Genomic DNA, 10905 nt, shown 5'->3' with positions numbered 1-10905 from the left:
GGATGTTCCCAGTACCTTCTTCGTCCCTGCAAAAGAGGAGTCACCCAGAGGCGCACCAATAGACTACAACACCAAAAACAATACCTGTTTTCCACCTTTTCTCCACTCACCTTCCCGATCCAGGCTTAGCACTTCCATTCAGTGTGCCGAGCCAAAGTCATAGGGCTTAGACCAAGGAGAAAGAACAGACAAACGTGACGATCCACAAAACAGTCTTTCCCCACTCCTCTTCCTTCCTCCCCTACTGCAACAGCCAAGAAGCCCCAAAGCCACGTACCCCAACCCAGTACGACCGCTTCGCTCACCTAACATCTCAAGGAGATGCATCATGCTCCCTGCTCCTCTTGCGCCCTGAGCAGCTCCAGCATTTCAGGAACTGGAACTGCTGATGTCTGGCAGGTCTCAGAAATGTGGCAGGAGACGTACTCTGCTGTCGCAAGGCGCTTGCAAAGCCGGCCCAACAGGTGAAGCAGACTAACACAGTCCACCGAACAACTCGGGGACCCCACTGCTGTCCACTCACTCTCATGCTTCGTTCAAGTTTCCGTGCCTATGCCCTGGGCTACAAAAAATAGAGAGAGAAGGTCACATCCACGATGGACACACAAACAGTACAGCTCCTTGATAAGAACTCAAACACAGAGACCAGAGCTAGACAAATAAAAAAACCACCCTGAAGTCCACAAATGCCAGATGGCCATGAATGCATAGCAGCTCCAACAGGGCTAATCACAAACTTACACTTTGCAGATGAAGAAGGTGACCCTGCTCAGTCTCTTGGTAATACTGTACCAATGTGGTCAAGCCCCTTGTAGCATGTAATCAAGCTGGTTTTAGTCCTTTGTAGAGTTACACAAGTGGGTTGGTTCATCTAGAGATTCAAAAATAGCTCAAACACAGGAGCGTATGCCACCATCCCAAAAAACAGTGAGCCAGCAGCCTCTACTAAATATCCCTCTATTAAGTGAATTCCAAGCACTTAGAAATCCAGAAATCCATAGACTCCAGCCTGCCTAAAGAACCCTGCAACTGACTGAAGGAATCACCTGGGAAAGGGGAGGGGCAAAGCACAAGAAAGTAGAAAGAGGAGGAGCAGCAGCTGTGGTTTATTTACTTATTTATAAGGCTTAGCTCAACAGCATGCAGACTGCAGACAAGACAACTGGGGTGTTTCTAGAAGCAACAATCCCCATGCTTTTGCTACGGCTTTTAATATTAAAAGGACAATACCACCAAGCAAGTAACTGAAGCTTTTCCAGCTGGAATGTAACTGAAGCTTTTCCAGCTGGAATTAGCTCAAACTTTTATTTACATTTAAAGAAAACTCTAGGAGCAGAACAGATTATACACCAACAAAATCAATTCCATTCCATTCACAGGAAAAATCACTTACTTCAGTAGGCTATCTGAAAACCAAAGGCTATGCTGATGGGTCAAAACACGCTACAGGACACTGGGGCCAGGCCCTCCGCTGCACCAGCTTAAAACCCATCCCTACACTCACCAAGGTGCAACCCCAACCCAAACACAGATGCAGCATTTCAGCCTCAACAGTTTTGCAAACTGCTGGAAAGCAGGCTTCATCCTCAGTGAGGCGTGCTCAGGCTACACAGGACAGGGCTTCGGGCACCTCTTTGCCTACCAAAGACGACCGACATCAGGAACTGCCACACCAGACAACCTTTTTCCTACACAACACCTTTCTCAGGAACCACGCAGCATTCCAGTGACCTGCTTTCCTCCTACTCTAAAGGCTATCTCAGCCCACCTTGTCTGTGGCACCTCATAAACAGGAGAGAAAGCAATCGCAGGAGCAAAAGCCACAGCGCCCTCGGGACAGTTACTCTCATCCCCTCCTGTACCTCTGCCGCTTGCCTGCCCCACATGGCACATGCTTCCATCTGTTCTCTTTACCCACTTATAGCACCTCTAAAAGAGAAAGTGGAATTTTACTCGATTGGATGTAAGAAAATAACTGCAATGACAACCGCACCCCAAAAATAACAGCTACCTCTGCTCATCACACCACTCACTCCAGAGGCACCTCGGGTCATGACATCCTGGACTACATACTGAGTTTCAGCCTGAACAAAGGAAAACACAGTCACAAGATAATCATTCAGCTGCCAGCATTAGCACCCATCCCTCAACAACACAAAGGAACCCCATTTACAATATTATCATTTCAAAACAGCAGCCCCCTTGCCTCAGCACCTGGAAAGGGGATCAAGCCAGTCACTGAGTTGCCTACCAAGTGCTGGACAGTTCCAGAAGGAGCTCTTTCCTGTGACAGGTTCCTCCAAAGCTTTACACTCTACTGGGGACAGGAAAGAAATAAAAATAAGAATTTCAAAACCCCGTATCTGTAAGCTTTCAAGATTCGACAGACCTCCTCAAGCACACCGTTCAAGCGCTATGCGAGCAGCTGCTCGCAAGCAGCACTACTCTCCTCCCCCCCAAATCTGCCAAACACCATAGAGATGACTGTGCCAGCTGCCCTTCAGTACATGCCCAGAGGCAGACCGGATGTCTTTGCCAAAACAGCCCGGACAATGTATTAGTACACCCATGGACATTAGCTACCATCACTAACTGCCAGGCAGGACAGCTCCAGACCAAACACATACACACAGGCACGCCACAAACACTACAAACAAAACACACAACACAATGCACAAGAAAAAGCGACCCCCAGAGGGAAGCCCTATGGCAACAGCAAGTCAGAACAGGTGCTCTGTAGCAGACCCAAGGAGAGACTCAAATATCATGACAGGAGACTGGAAGCAACTGCCAGAACTGGGATGATGGAGGCCTAAAAAGCCTGCCTTCAAGACAAGAGACCAGAAGGATGGGGAGTGAAAACCCCTGAAGAAGACACTTAGGAAATCAATTCCAAAGCAAGAGCTCCTGATGCAGCCCAGATGACTTCTTCAAGAGTGAGGATGGAAACAGATGTGATCTCAAACAGAATACAATGCACAAGACCTGAAACAGATCTGCACTTCAAGCAGCAACTGCAAGACAAGAAGTGCTTGGATCAGAGTCATGATGACAAAACAAGCATTGAGGCCCTTCAGCACCGCTATCAAGTCGCATGTCTAGTCAGTCCAGTGTAAAAAGCTAGGAGGATATCAAGACCCAAGAAGCACAGAACAGACATTGCAGAAGCAACACTACAGGACAGACGAACAGAAGGAAACTGTCATGCCTGGCACACGCACTCAAGCTACAAAATAATCCCGCTGCTTCTATTAGCCTGGTGACCCAGCCACAAGCAGCCTGAACGTGACCGAGCCTGAACTACCCTCACAGTGGCACCAAGTCTATCAGCCAGCTGGCTCCACGCTGTTCTGACTCCCAGCTCCCATTAGCCACCCCAGATATGCAAATACCAGGTGCCCCCCAACTTAGCTCTCAGGTTGCTGGATGGTAAAGTTCCTCCACCTCAAGAAATGCACAAGCACCGATTGTCATCTTAGTCAAGTGCCAGGCTCATCATCAGCTGCAAAAACAGACTACCAGCATTCACTAGCACTCCGGCCATGATGCCCACCTTCTCCACAATGCTGACTACTTCTGATGTTACATATGATTGTGCTCATGTGTTCCTCTCCAAATCCAAACTCCAACAGTGCAGCCAGTATCATCCACACCACCTGGGAAAACAAAGGGATTAAATGATCGCTGCGTTCACAAGAAGTCACCCAATGGTGTTTTTTTGTTGTTGTTTGTGTGTGTGTTTTTCTTTGTTTTTTTTTTTTTTTTTTTTCTTGAAATCTGCTTTAGCTCAACAGCATGCAGACTGCAGACAAGAGAACTGGGGTGTTTCTAGAAGGAACAATCCCCATGCTTTTGGTGCAGCTTTGAATATTAAAAGGACAATACCGCCCCCAGCAAGTAAATGGAACTTGCTTAACTGGAAATAGCTCAAACATTTTTTTACGTAGAAAGAAACATCTAGGTGCAGAACAGATTATACGCCAAAGCAATCAAACACCAAACAATCTTTCCTTCACTTCGGATAAGGGATGACCAGGCCGACAACACTCACCTTCCCTCAGAGCTTCGTAACATGAAGATTTCCCTTCCCTGTCCACGACTGCACAAAGCACCTGCAAAGACAAGAGGAAAGCACACTCTGAGGCACCTCATAGCCACAGTGTACCTGCTGCAATACCTCTCTCTTCCCAGCTCTGTTACTTCAGCTGCTCACCAGCTCTGAGATTCTTCGCTCACAGCGCCACTGCAAACTCTGCCCAGGCCACACAACACACCAAAAAGACATGCACACACACATGCCAAAAAGACATGCACACACAGCAGCCCTGGCAGGGGTAATCACAGACTTACCCTTTGCGGATGAAAAAGGTGACTCTGATACAACCATGCTCAGTCTCTTGGTAATGCTGCATCTACACTGTCAAGCCATATGTAGCATGTAATCAAGCGGGGGTAACTCTCCAGAGGACTAAAACAAGTGGTTTTATACCTCTAGAGATTAAAATATAGCTCAAAAACAGGAGCATATGCCACCATCCCAAAAAAAAAGTGAGCCAGCAGCCTCTACTAAATATCCCTCTATTTCAAGCACTTAGAAATCTAGAATTCCAACCACTTAGAAATCCAGAAATTCATAGACTCCAGCCTGCCTAAACAACCCTGCAACTGACTGAAGGAAAAACAAAGCACTGACCCCAAAGAGCAGCCCAGGCAGAGGGAGCTCTCTGATGCCATGCCTGGGGCTCATATACCTTCTGGCCCCGCCCAGCACCCAAACCAAACCAGCTGGGAAAGGGGAGGGGCAAAGCACAAGAAAGTAGGAAGAGAGCAAGAAAAGCAGCTGGGTTTTTTTCTTTCTTTTTTAAAATCAACTTTATCTCAAAAGCATGCAGAGAGCAGACAAGATATCTCTGGTGATTCTAGAAGCACGAATCCCCTTTTGCTTTTTCTGCAGGTTTTAATAAGGGATTTACAATATCACCAAGCTAGTAACTGAAACTTTCTCAACTAGAATTAGTTTAAACAGGCTCATCCCCATCAGTAAACGCAGAGAACCAGCATTCACTAGCATGCCAGCCCTAATACCCACCAACACCACAACGCTGACTACTACTGATGGAACATACAGTTGTGCAATACCTCTCTGTTCCCAGCTCCTTTACCTCACCTGCTCAACAGCTCCACCTGAGAAACGTGCCCGGGCGGCGCCGCGCCGCAACGTGCCCGGGCGGCGCCGCGCCGCAACGTGCCCGGGCGGCGCCGCGCCGCAACGTGCCCGGGCGGCGCCGCGCCGCAACGTGCCCGGGCGGCGCCGCGCCGCAACGTGCCCGGGCGGCGCCGCGCCGCAACGTGCCCGGGCGGCGCCGCGCCGCAACGTGCCCGGGCGGCGCCGCGCCGCAACGTGCCCGGGCGGCGCCGCGCCGCAACGTGCCCGGGCGGCGCCGCGCCGCAACGTGCCCGGGCGGCGCCGCGCCGCAACGTGCCCGGGCGGCGCCGCGCCGCAACGTGCCCGGGCGGCGCCGCGCCGCAACGTGCCCGGGCGGCGCCGCGCCGCAACGTGCCCGGGCGGCGCCGCGCCGCAACGTGCCCGGGCGGCGCCGCGCCGCAACGTGCCCGGGCGGCGCCGCGCCGCAACGTGCCCGGGCGGCGCCGCGCCGCAACGTGCCCGGGCGGCGCCGCGCCGCAACGTGCCCGGGCGGCGCCGCGCCGCAACGTGCCCGGGCGGCGCCGCGCCGCAACGTGCCCGGGCGGCGCCGCGCCGCAACGTGCCCGGGCGGCGCCGCGCCGCAACGTGCCCGGGCGGCGCCGCGCCGCAACGTGCCCGGGCGGCGCCGCGCCGCAACGTGCCCGGGCGGCGCCGCGCCGCAACGTGCCCGGGCGGCGCCGCGCCGCAACGTGCCCGGGCGGCGCCGCGCCGCAACGTGCCCGGGCGGCGCCGCGCCGCAACGTGCCCGGGCGGCGCCGCGCCGCAACGTGCCCGGGCGGCGCCGCGCCGCAACGTGCCCGGGCGGCGCCGCGCCGCAACGTGCCCGGGCGGCGCCGCGCCGCAACGTGCCCGGGCGGCGCCGCGCCGCAACGTGCCCGGGCGGCGCCGCGCCGCAACGTGCCCGGGCGGCGCCGCGCCGCAACGTGCCCGGGCGGCGCCGCGCCGCAACGTGCCCGGGCGGCGCCGCGCCGCAACGTGCCCGGGCGGCGCCGCGCCGCAACGTGCCCGGGCGGCGCCGCGCCGCAACGTGCCCGGGCGGCGCCGCGCCGCAACGTGCCCGGGCGGCGCCGCGCCGCAACGTGCCCGGGCGGCGCCGCGCCGCAACGTGCCCGGGCGGCGCCGCGCCGCAACGTGCCCGGGCGGCGCCGCGCCGCAACGTGCCCGGGCGGCGCCGCGCCGCAACGTGCCCGGGCGGCGCCGCGCCGCAACGTGCCCGGGCGGCGCCGCGCCGCAACGTGCCCGGGCGGCGCCGCGCCGCAACGTGCCCGGGCGGCGCCGCGCCGCAACGTGCCCGGGCGGCGCCGCGCCGCAACGTGCCCGGGCGGCGCCGCGCCGCAACGTGCCCGGGCGGCGCCGCGCCGCAACGTGCCCGGGCGGCGCCGCGCCGCAACGTGCCCGGGCGGCGCCGCGCCGCAACGTGCCCGGGCGGCGCCGCGCCGCAACGTGCCCGGGCGGCGCCGCGCCGCAACGTGCCCGGGCGGCGCCGCGCCGCAACGTGCCCGGGCGGCGCCGCGCCGCAACGTGCCCGGGCGGCGCCGCGCCGCAACGTGCCCGGGCGGCGCCGCGCCGCAACGTGCCCGGGCGGCGCCGCGCCGCAACGTGCCCGGGCGGCGCCGCGCCGCAACGTGCCCGGGCGGCGCCGCGCCGCAACGTGCCCGGGCGGCGCCGCGCCGCAACGTGCCCGGGCGGCGCCGCGCCGCAACGTGCCCGGGCGGCGCCGCGCCGCAACGTGCCCGGGCGGCGCCGCGCCGCAACGTGCCCGGGCGGCGCCGCGCCGCAACGTGCCCGGGCGGCGCCGCGCCGCAACGTGCCCGGGCGGCGCCGCGCCGCAACGTGCCCGGGCGGCGCCGCGCCGCAACGTGCCCGGGCGGCGCCGCGCCGCAACGTGCCCGGGCGGCGCCGCGCCGCAACGTGCCCGGGCGGCGCCGCGCCGCAACGTGCCCGGGCGGCGCCGCGCCGCAACGTGCCCGGGCGGCGCCGCGCCGCAACGTGCCCGGGCGGCGCCGCGCCGCAACGTGCCCGGGCGGCGCCGCGCCGCAACGTGCCCGGGCGGCGCCGCGCCGCAACGTGCCCGGGCGGCGCCGCGCCGCAACGTGCCCGGGCGGCGCCGCGCCGCAACGTGCCCGGGCGGCGCCGCGCCGCAACGTGCCCGGGCGGCGCCGCGCCGCAACGTGCCCGGGCGGCGCCGCGCCGCAACGTGCCCGGGCGGCGCCGCGCCGCAACGTGCCCGGGCGGCGCCGCGCCGCAACGTGCCCGGGCGGCGCCGCGCCGCAACGTGCCCGGGCGGCGCCGCGCCGCAACGTGCCCGGGCGGCGCCGCGCCGCAACGTGCCCGGGCGGCGCCGCGCCGCAACGTGCCCGGGCGGCGCCGCGCCGCAACGTGCCCGGGCGGCGCCGCGCCGCAACGTGCCCGGGCGGCGCCGCGCCGCAACGTGCCCGGGCGGCGCCGCGCCGCAACGTGCCCGGGCGGCGCCGCGCCGCAACGTGCCCGGGCGGCGCCGCGCCGCAACGTGCCCGGGCGGCGCCGCGCCGCAACGTGCCCGGGCGGCGCCGCGCCGCAACGTGCCCGGGCGGCGCCGCGCCGCAACGTGCCCGGGCGGCGCCGCGCCGCAACGTGCCCGGGCGGCGCCGCGCCGCAACGTGCCCGGGCGGCGCCGCGCCGCAACGTGCCCGGGCGGCGCCGCGCCGCAACGTGCCCGGGCGGCGCCGCGCCGCAACGTGCCCGGGCGGCGCCGCGCCGCAACGTGCCCGGGCGGCGCCGCGCCGCAACGTGCCCGGGCGGCGCCGCGCCGCAACGTGCCCGGGCGGCGCCGCGCCGCAACGTGCCCGGGCGGCGCCGCGCCGCAACGTGCCCGGGCGGCGCCGCGCCGCAACGTGCCCGGGCGGCGCCGCGCCGCAACGTGCCCGGGCGGCGCCGCGCCGCAACGTGCCCGGGCGGCGCCGCGCCGCAACGTGCCCGGGCGGCGCCGCGCCGCAACGTGCCCGGGCGGCGCCGCGCCGCAACGTGCCCGGGCGGCGCCGCGCCGCAACGTGCCCGGGCGGCGCCGCGCCGCAACGTGCCCGGGCGGCGCCGCGCCGCAACGTGCCCGGGCGGCGCCGCGCCGCAACGTGCCCGGGCGGCGCCGCGCCGCAACGTGCCCGGGCGGCGCCGCGCCGCAACGTGCCCGGGCGGCGCCGCGCCGCAACGTGCCCGGGCGGCGCCGCGCCGCAACGTGCCCGGGCGGCGCCGCGCCGCAACGTGCCCGGGCGGCGCCGCGCCGCAACGTGCCCGGGCGGCGCCGCGCCGCAACGTGCCCGGGCGGCGCCGCGCCGCAACGTGCCCGGGCGGCGCCGCGCCGCAACGTGCCCGGGCGGCGCCGCGCCGCAACGTGCCCGGGCGGCGCCGCGCCGCAACGTGCCCGGGCGGCGCCGCGCCGCAACGTGCCCGGGCGGCGCCGCGCCGCAACGTGCCCGGGCGGCGCCGCGCCGCAACGTGCCCGGGCGGCGCCGCGCCGCAACGTGCCCGGGCGGCGCCGCGCCGCAACGTGCCCGGGCGGCGCCGCGCCGCAACGTGCCCGGGCGGCGCCGCGCCGCAACGTGCCCGGGCGGCGCCGCGCCGCAACGTGCCCGGGCGGCGCCGCGCCGCAACGTGCCCGGGCGGCGCCGCGCCGCAACGTGCCCGGGCGGCGCCGCGCCGCAACGTGCCCGGGCGGCGCCGCGCCGCAACGTGCCCGGCTCACTCTCTAGGCACTACTGCACTTATGCGGTCAAGAAACTGTACCCCACGGTTTCCCAAAAACAACGTACCTGACAACCCCTCATAAAAGGACATCGAATATGTGAATTCCAAGCACTTAAAGCCTAGAAGGCTGCAAGATCTATAGACTCAACCCACAAGCAAACCCACAAGCAAAAGATCCAAAAATATAACAAACTGTCCCTAGACCTGAAACAGACTACCCTTTACATGCCCACTGCTGCGTTTTTCATATACATGCTCACACAGGGAGCCTCCATGACACATTTCTCCTAAACCATGCTCCATCACTTTTCCACCATGCTCCATCACTTTTCCACCAACGTTGTGGCTTTGGTAAGATTTGACATATAGGCAAAGACTCACAGAAAGCCCCGTAATTCTGCCAAAATCATAAGGGACCCAGAACCACAAAGCAAACACACAAAGTAACATCACCATACTATCTGTAACACTGCTATAACAATTACTCACCTGAGGAAGAGCTGCATGCAATAGAAGCACCTACTACTAGATTGCCTTACTGTGACAGATCCTGCCAGTTGCCACCTAAAAAAGACATGCGTACCCTTTTCTACTTGAAAATGCATCAGTCCATAGACTCTGACCCACCTAAAGAACCCTGCAACTGACTGAAGGAAAAACAAAGCACTTACCCCAAAGAGCAGCCAAGGCAGAAGGAGCTCTCTGATGGCATACCTGCAACTCAGTTACCATTAGGTCCCACCTGGAACCTGAAGCCAATCACCTGGGAAAATACAAAAAAAAAAAAAAACCAGAAAGAGGGGGAGTAGTAGCTGTGGTTTCTTTACTTATTTATATGACTTAGTGCAACAGAATGCAGAGTGCAGACAAGAGAACTGGGGTGTTTCTAGAAGCAGACTAACACAGTCCACCAAAAAACTCAGAGCCCCCACTGACATCCACTCACCATCATGCCTCATTCATGTTTCCGTGCCTATGCCCTGAGCTACAAGAAACAAAGAGAGAAGGTCATATCCACGATGTACATGCAAACAGTATAGCTCCTTACAGAAAACTCAAACACAGAGACCAGAGCTAGAAGAAAAAATAAATAAATAAACACCCTAAAGTCAACAAATGCCAAAAGGCCATGAATGCACAGCAGCTCCAACAGAGGTAGCCACAGAATTACCCTTTGCAGATGAAAAAGGTGATCCTGCTCAGTCTCTTGGTAATACTGCACCTACGTGGTTGAGCCTCTTGTACCATGCAATCAAGCTGGTTTTAGTCCTCTGGAGAGTTACACATGTGGGTGTATACATCTAGAGATTAACATATAGATCAAAAACAGAAGAGTATCCCCCCACCCCAAAAAACAGTGAGCCAGCAGCCTCTACTTAATATTCCTCTATTAAGTGAATTCCAAGCACTTAAAATCCAGAAATCCATAGACTCCAGCCTGCCTAAACAACCCTGCAACTGACTGAAGGAAAAACAAAGCACTTACTCCAAGGAGCAGCCCAGGCAGAATGAGCTCTCTAATGCCATGCCTGGGGCTCATATACCTTTTGGCCCCGCCCAGCACCCAAACCCAATCAAGTTGTAAAGGGGAGGGGCAAAGCACAAGAAAGTAGGAAGAGAGCAGGCACAGCAGCAGCTGTGATGTTTTTTTGTTTGTTTGTTTTTTGTTTCTTTTTTTAAATCTGCCATCAGGGAGTGTGAGCGAGAGATAGACTTCTGGAGTAACTCCCTGCAGGGCCTCAAGGGGAGGTACCGAGGTGAGACTCCTCAAATGGGGGTGGACCCCCTGCCCTGTAGCCGTCGGGCAGAGGGAGGGGATCTGGGAGCTGAGGAGGAATGGAAACAGGTCCCTGCTCGACATCGCAGGTGACGTCCTCCCCTTCCAGCCCCGCATTCCCAGGTGCCCTTATACAACAGGTTTGAGGCCCTGGAGCTCGACAGACCAGTAGCTGAGGAAGAGGTAGCAAGTGCTCCCAGGA

The 10905-nt window shown here is 61.2% G+C and overlaps 2 long non-coding RNA genes across 4 annotated transcripts; both read right to left on the bottom strand.

Moving 5' to 3' along the window:
* Positions 1-495: 495 nt before the first annotated feature.
* LOC311428966 lies at positions 496-2049 on the bottom strand. The gene is made up of 3 exons (XR_014687973.1): positions 2012-2049; positions 742-871; positions 496-562 (listed from the first exon to the last, which is right to left on the bottom strand). It is a non-coding gene; the product is annotated as an uncharacterized lncRNA (long non-coding RNA).
* A 9-nt stretch (positions 2050-2058) lies between these two features.
* On the bottom strand, positions 2059-10425 carry LOC311428965. 3 transcript variants are annotated; one of them, XR_014687970.1, is made up of 8 exons: positions 10413-10425; positions 10098-10227; positions 9598-9689; positions 9416-9490; positions 4052-4112; positions 3554-3656; positions 2252-2317; positions 2059-2084 (listed from the first exon to the last, which is right to left on the bottom strand). It is a non-coding gene; the product is annotated as an uncharacterized lncRNA (long non-coding RNA). The 3 variants fall into 3 exon arrangements; XR_014687971.1 differs by lacking the exon at positions 2059-2084 and having other exon boundaries at positions 2110-2317; XR_014687972.1 differs by lacking the exons at positions 2059-2084; positions 9416-9490; positions 9598-9689; positions 10098-10227; positions 10413-10425 and adding an exon at positions 4351-5101 and having other exon boundaries at positions 2110-2317.
* Between the last annotated feature and the right edge of the window lie 480 nt (positions 10426-10905).

This window comes from Aythya ferina (genome assembly GCF_964211825.1).
Source record: "Aythya ferina genome assembly, contig: HAP1_SCAFFOLD_211, whole genome shotgun sequence".
NCBI lineage: Eukaryota > Metazoa > Chordata > Aves > Anseriformes > Anatidae > Aythya > Aythya ferina.
This window is presented reverse-complemented; position numbering and strand designations above follow the sequence as displayed.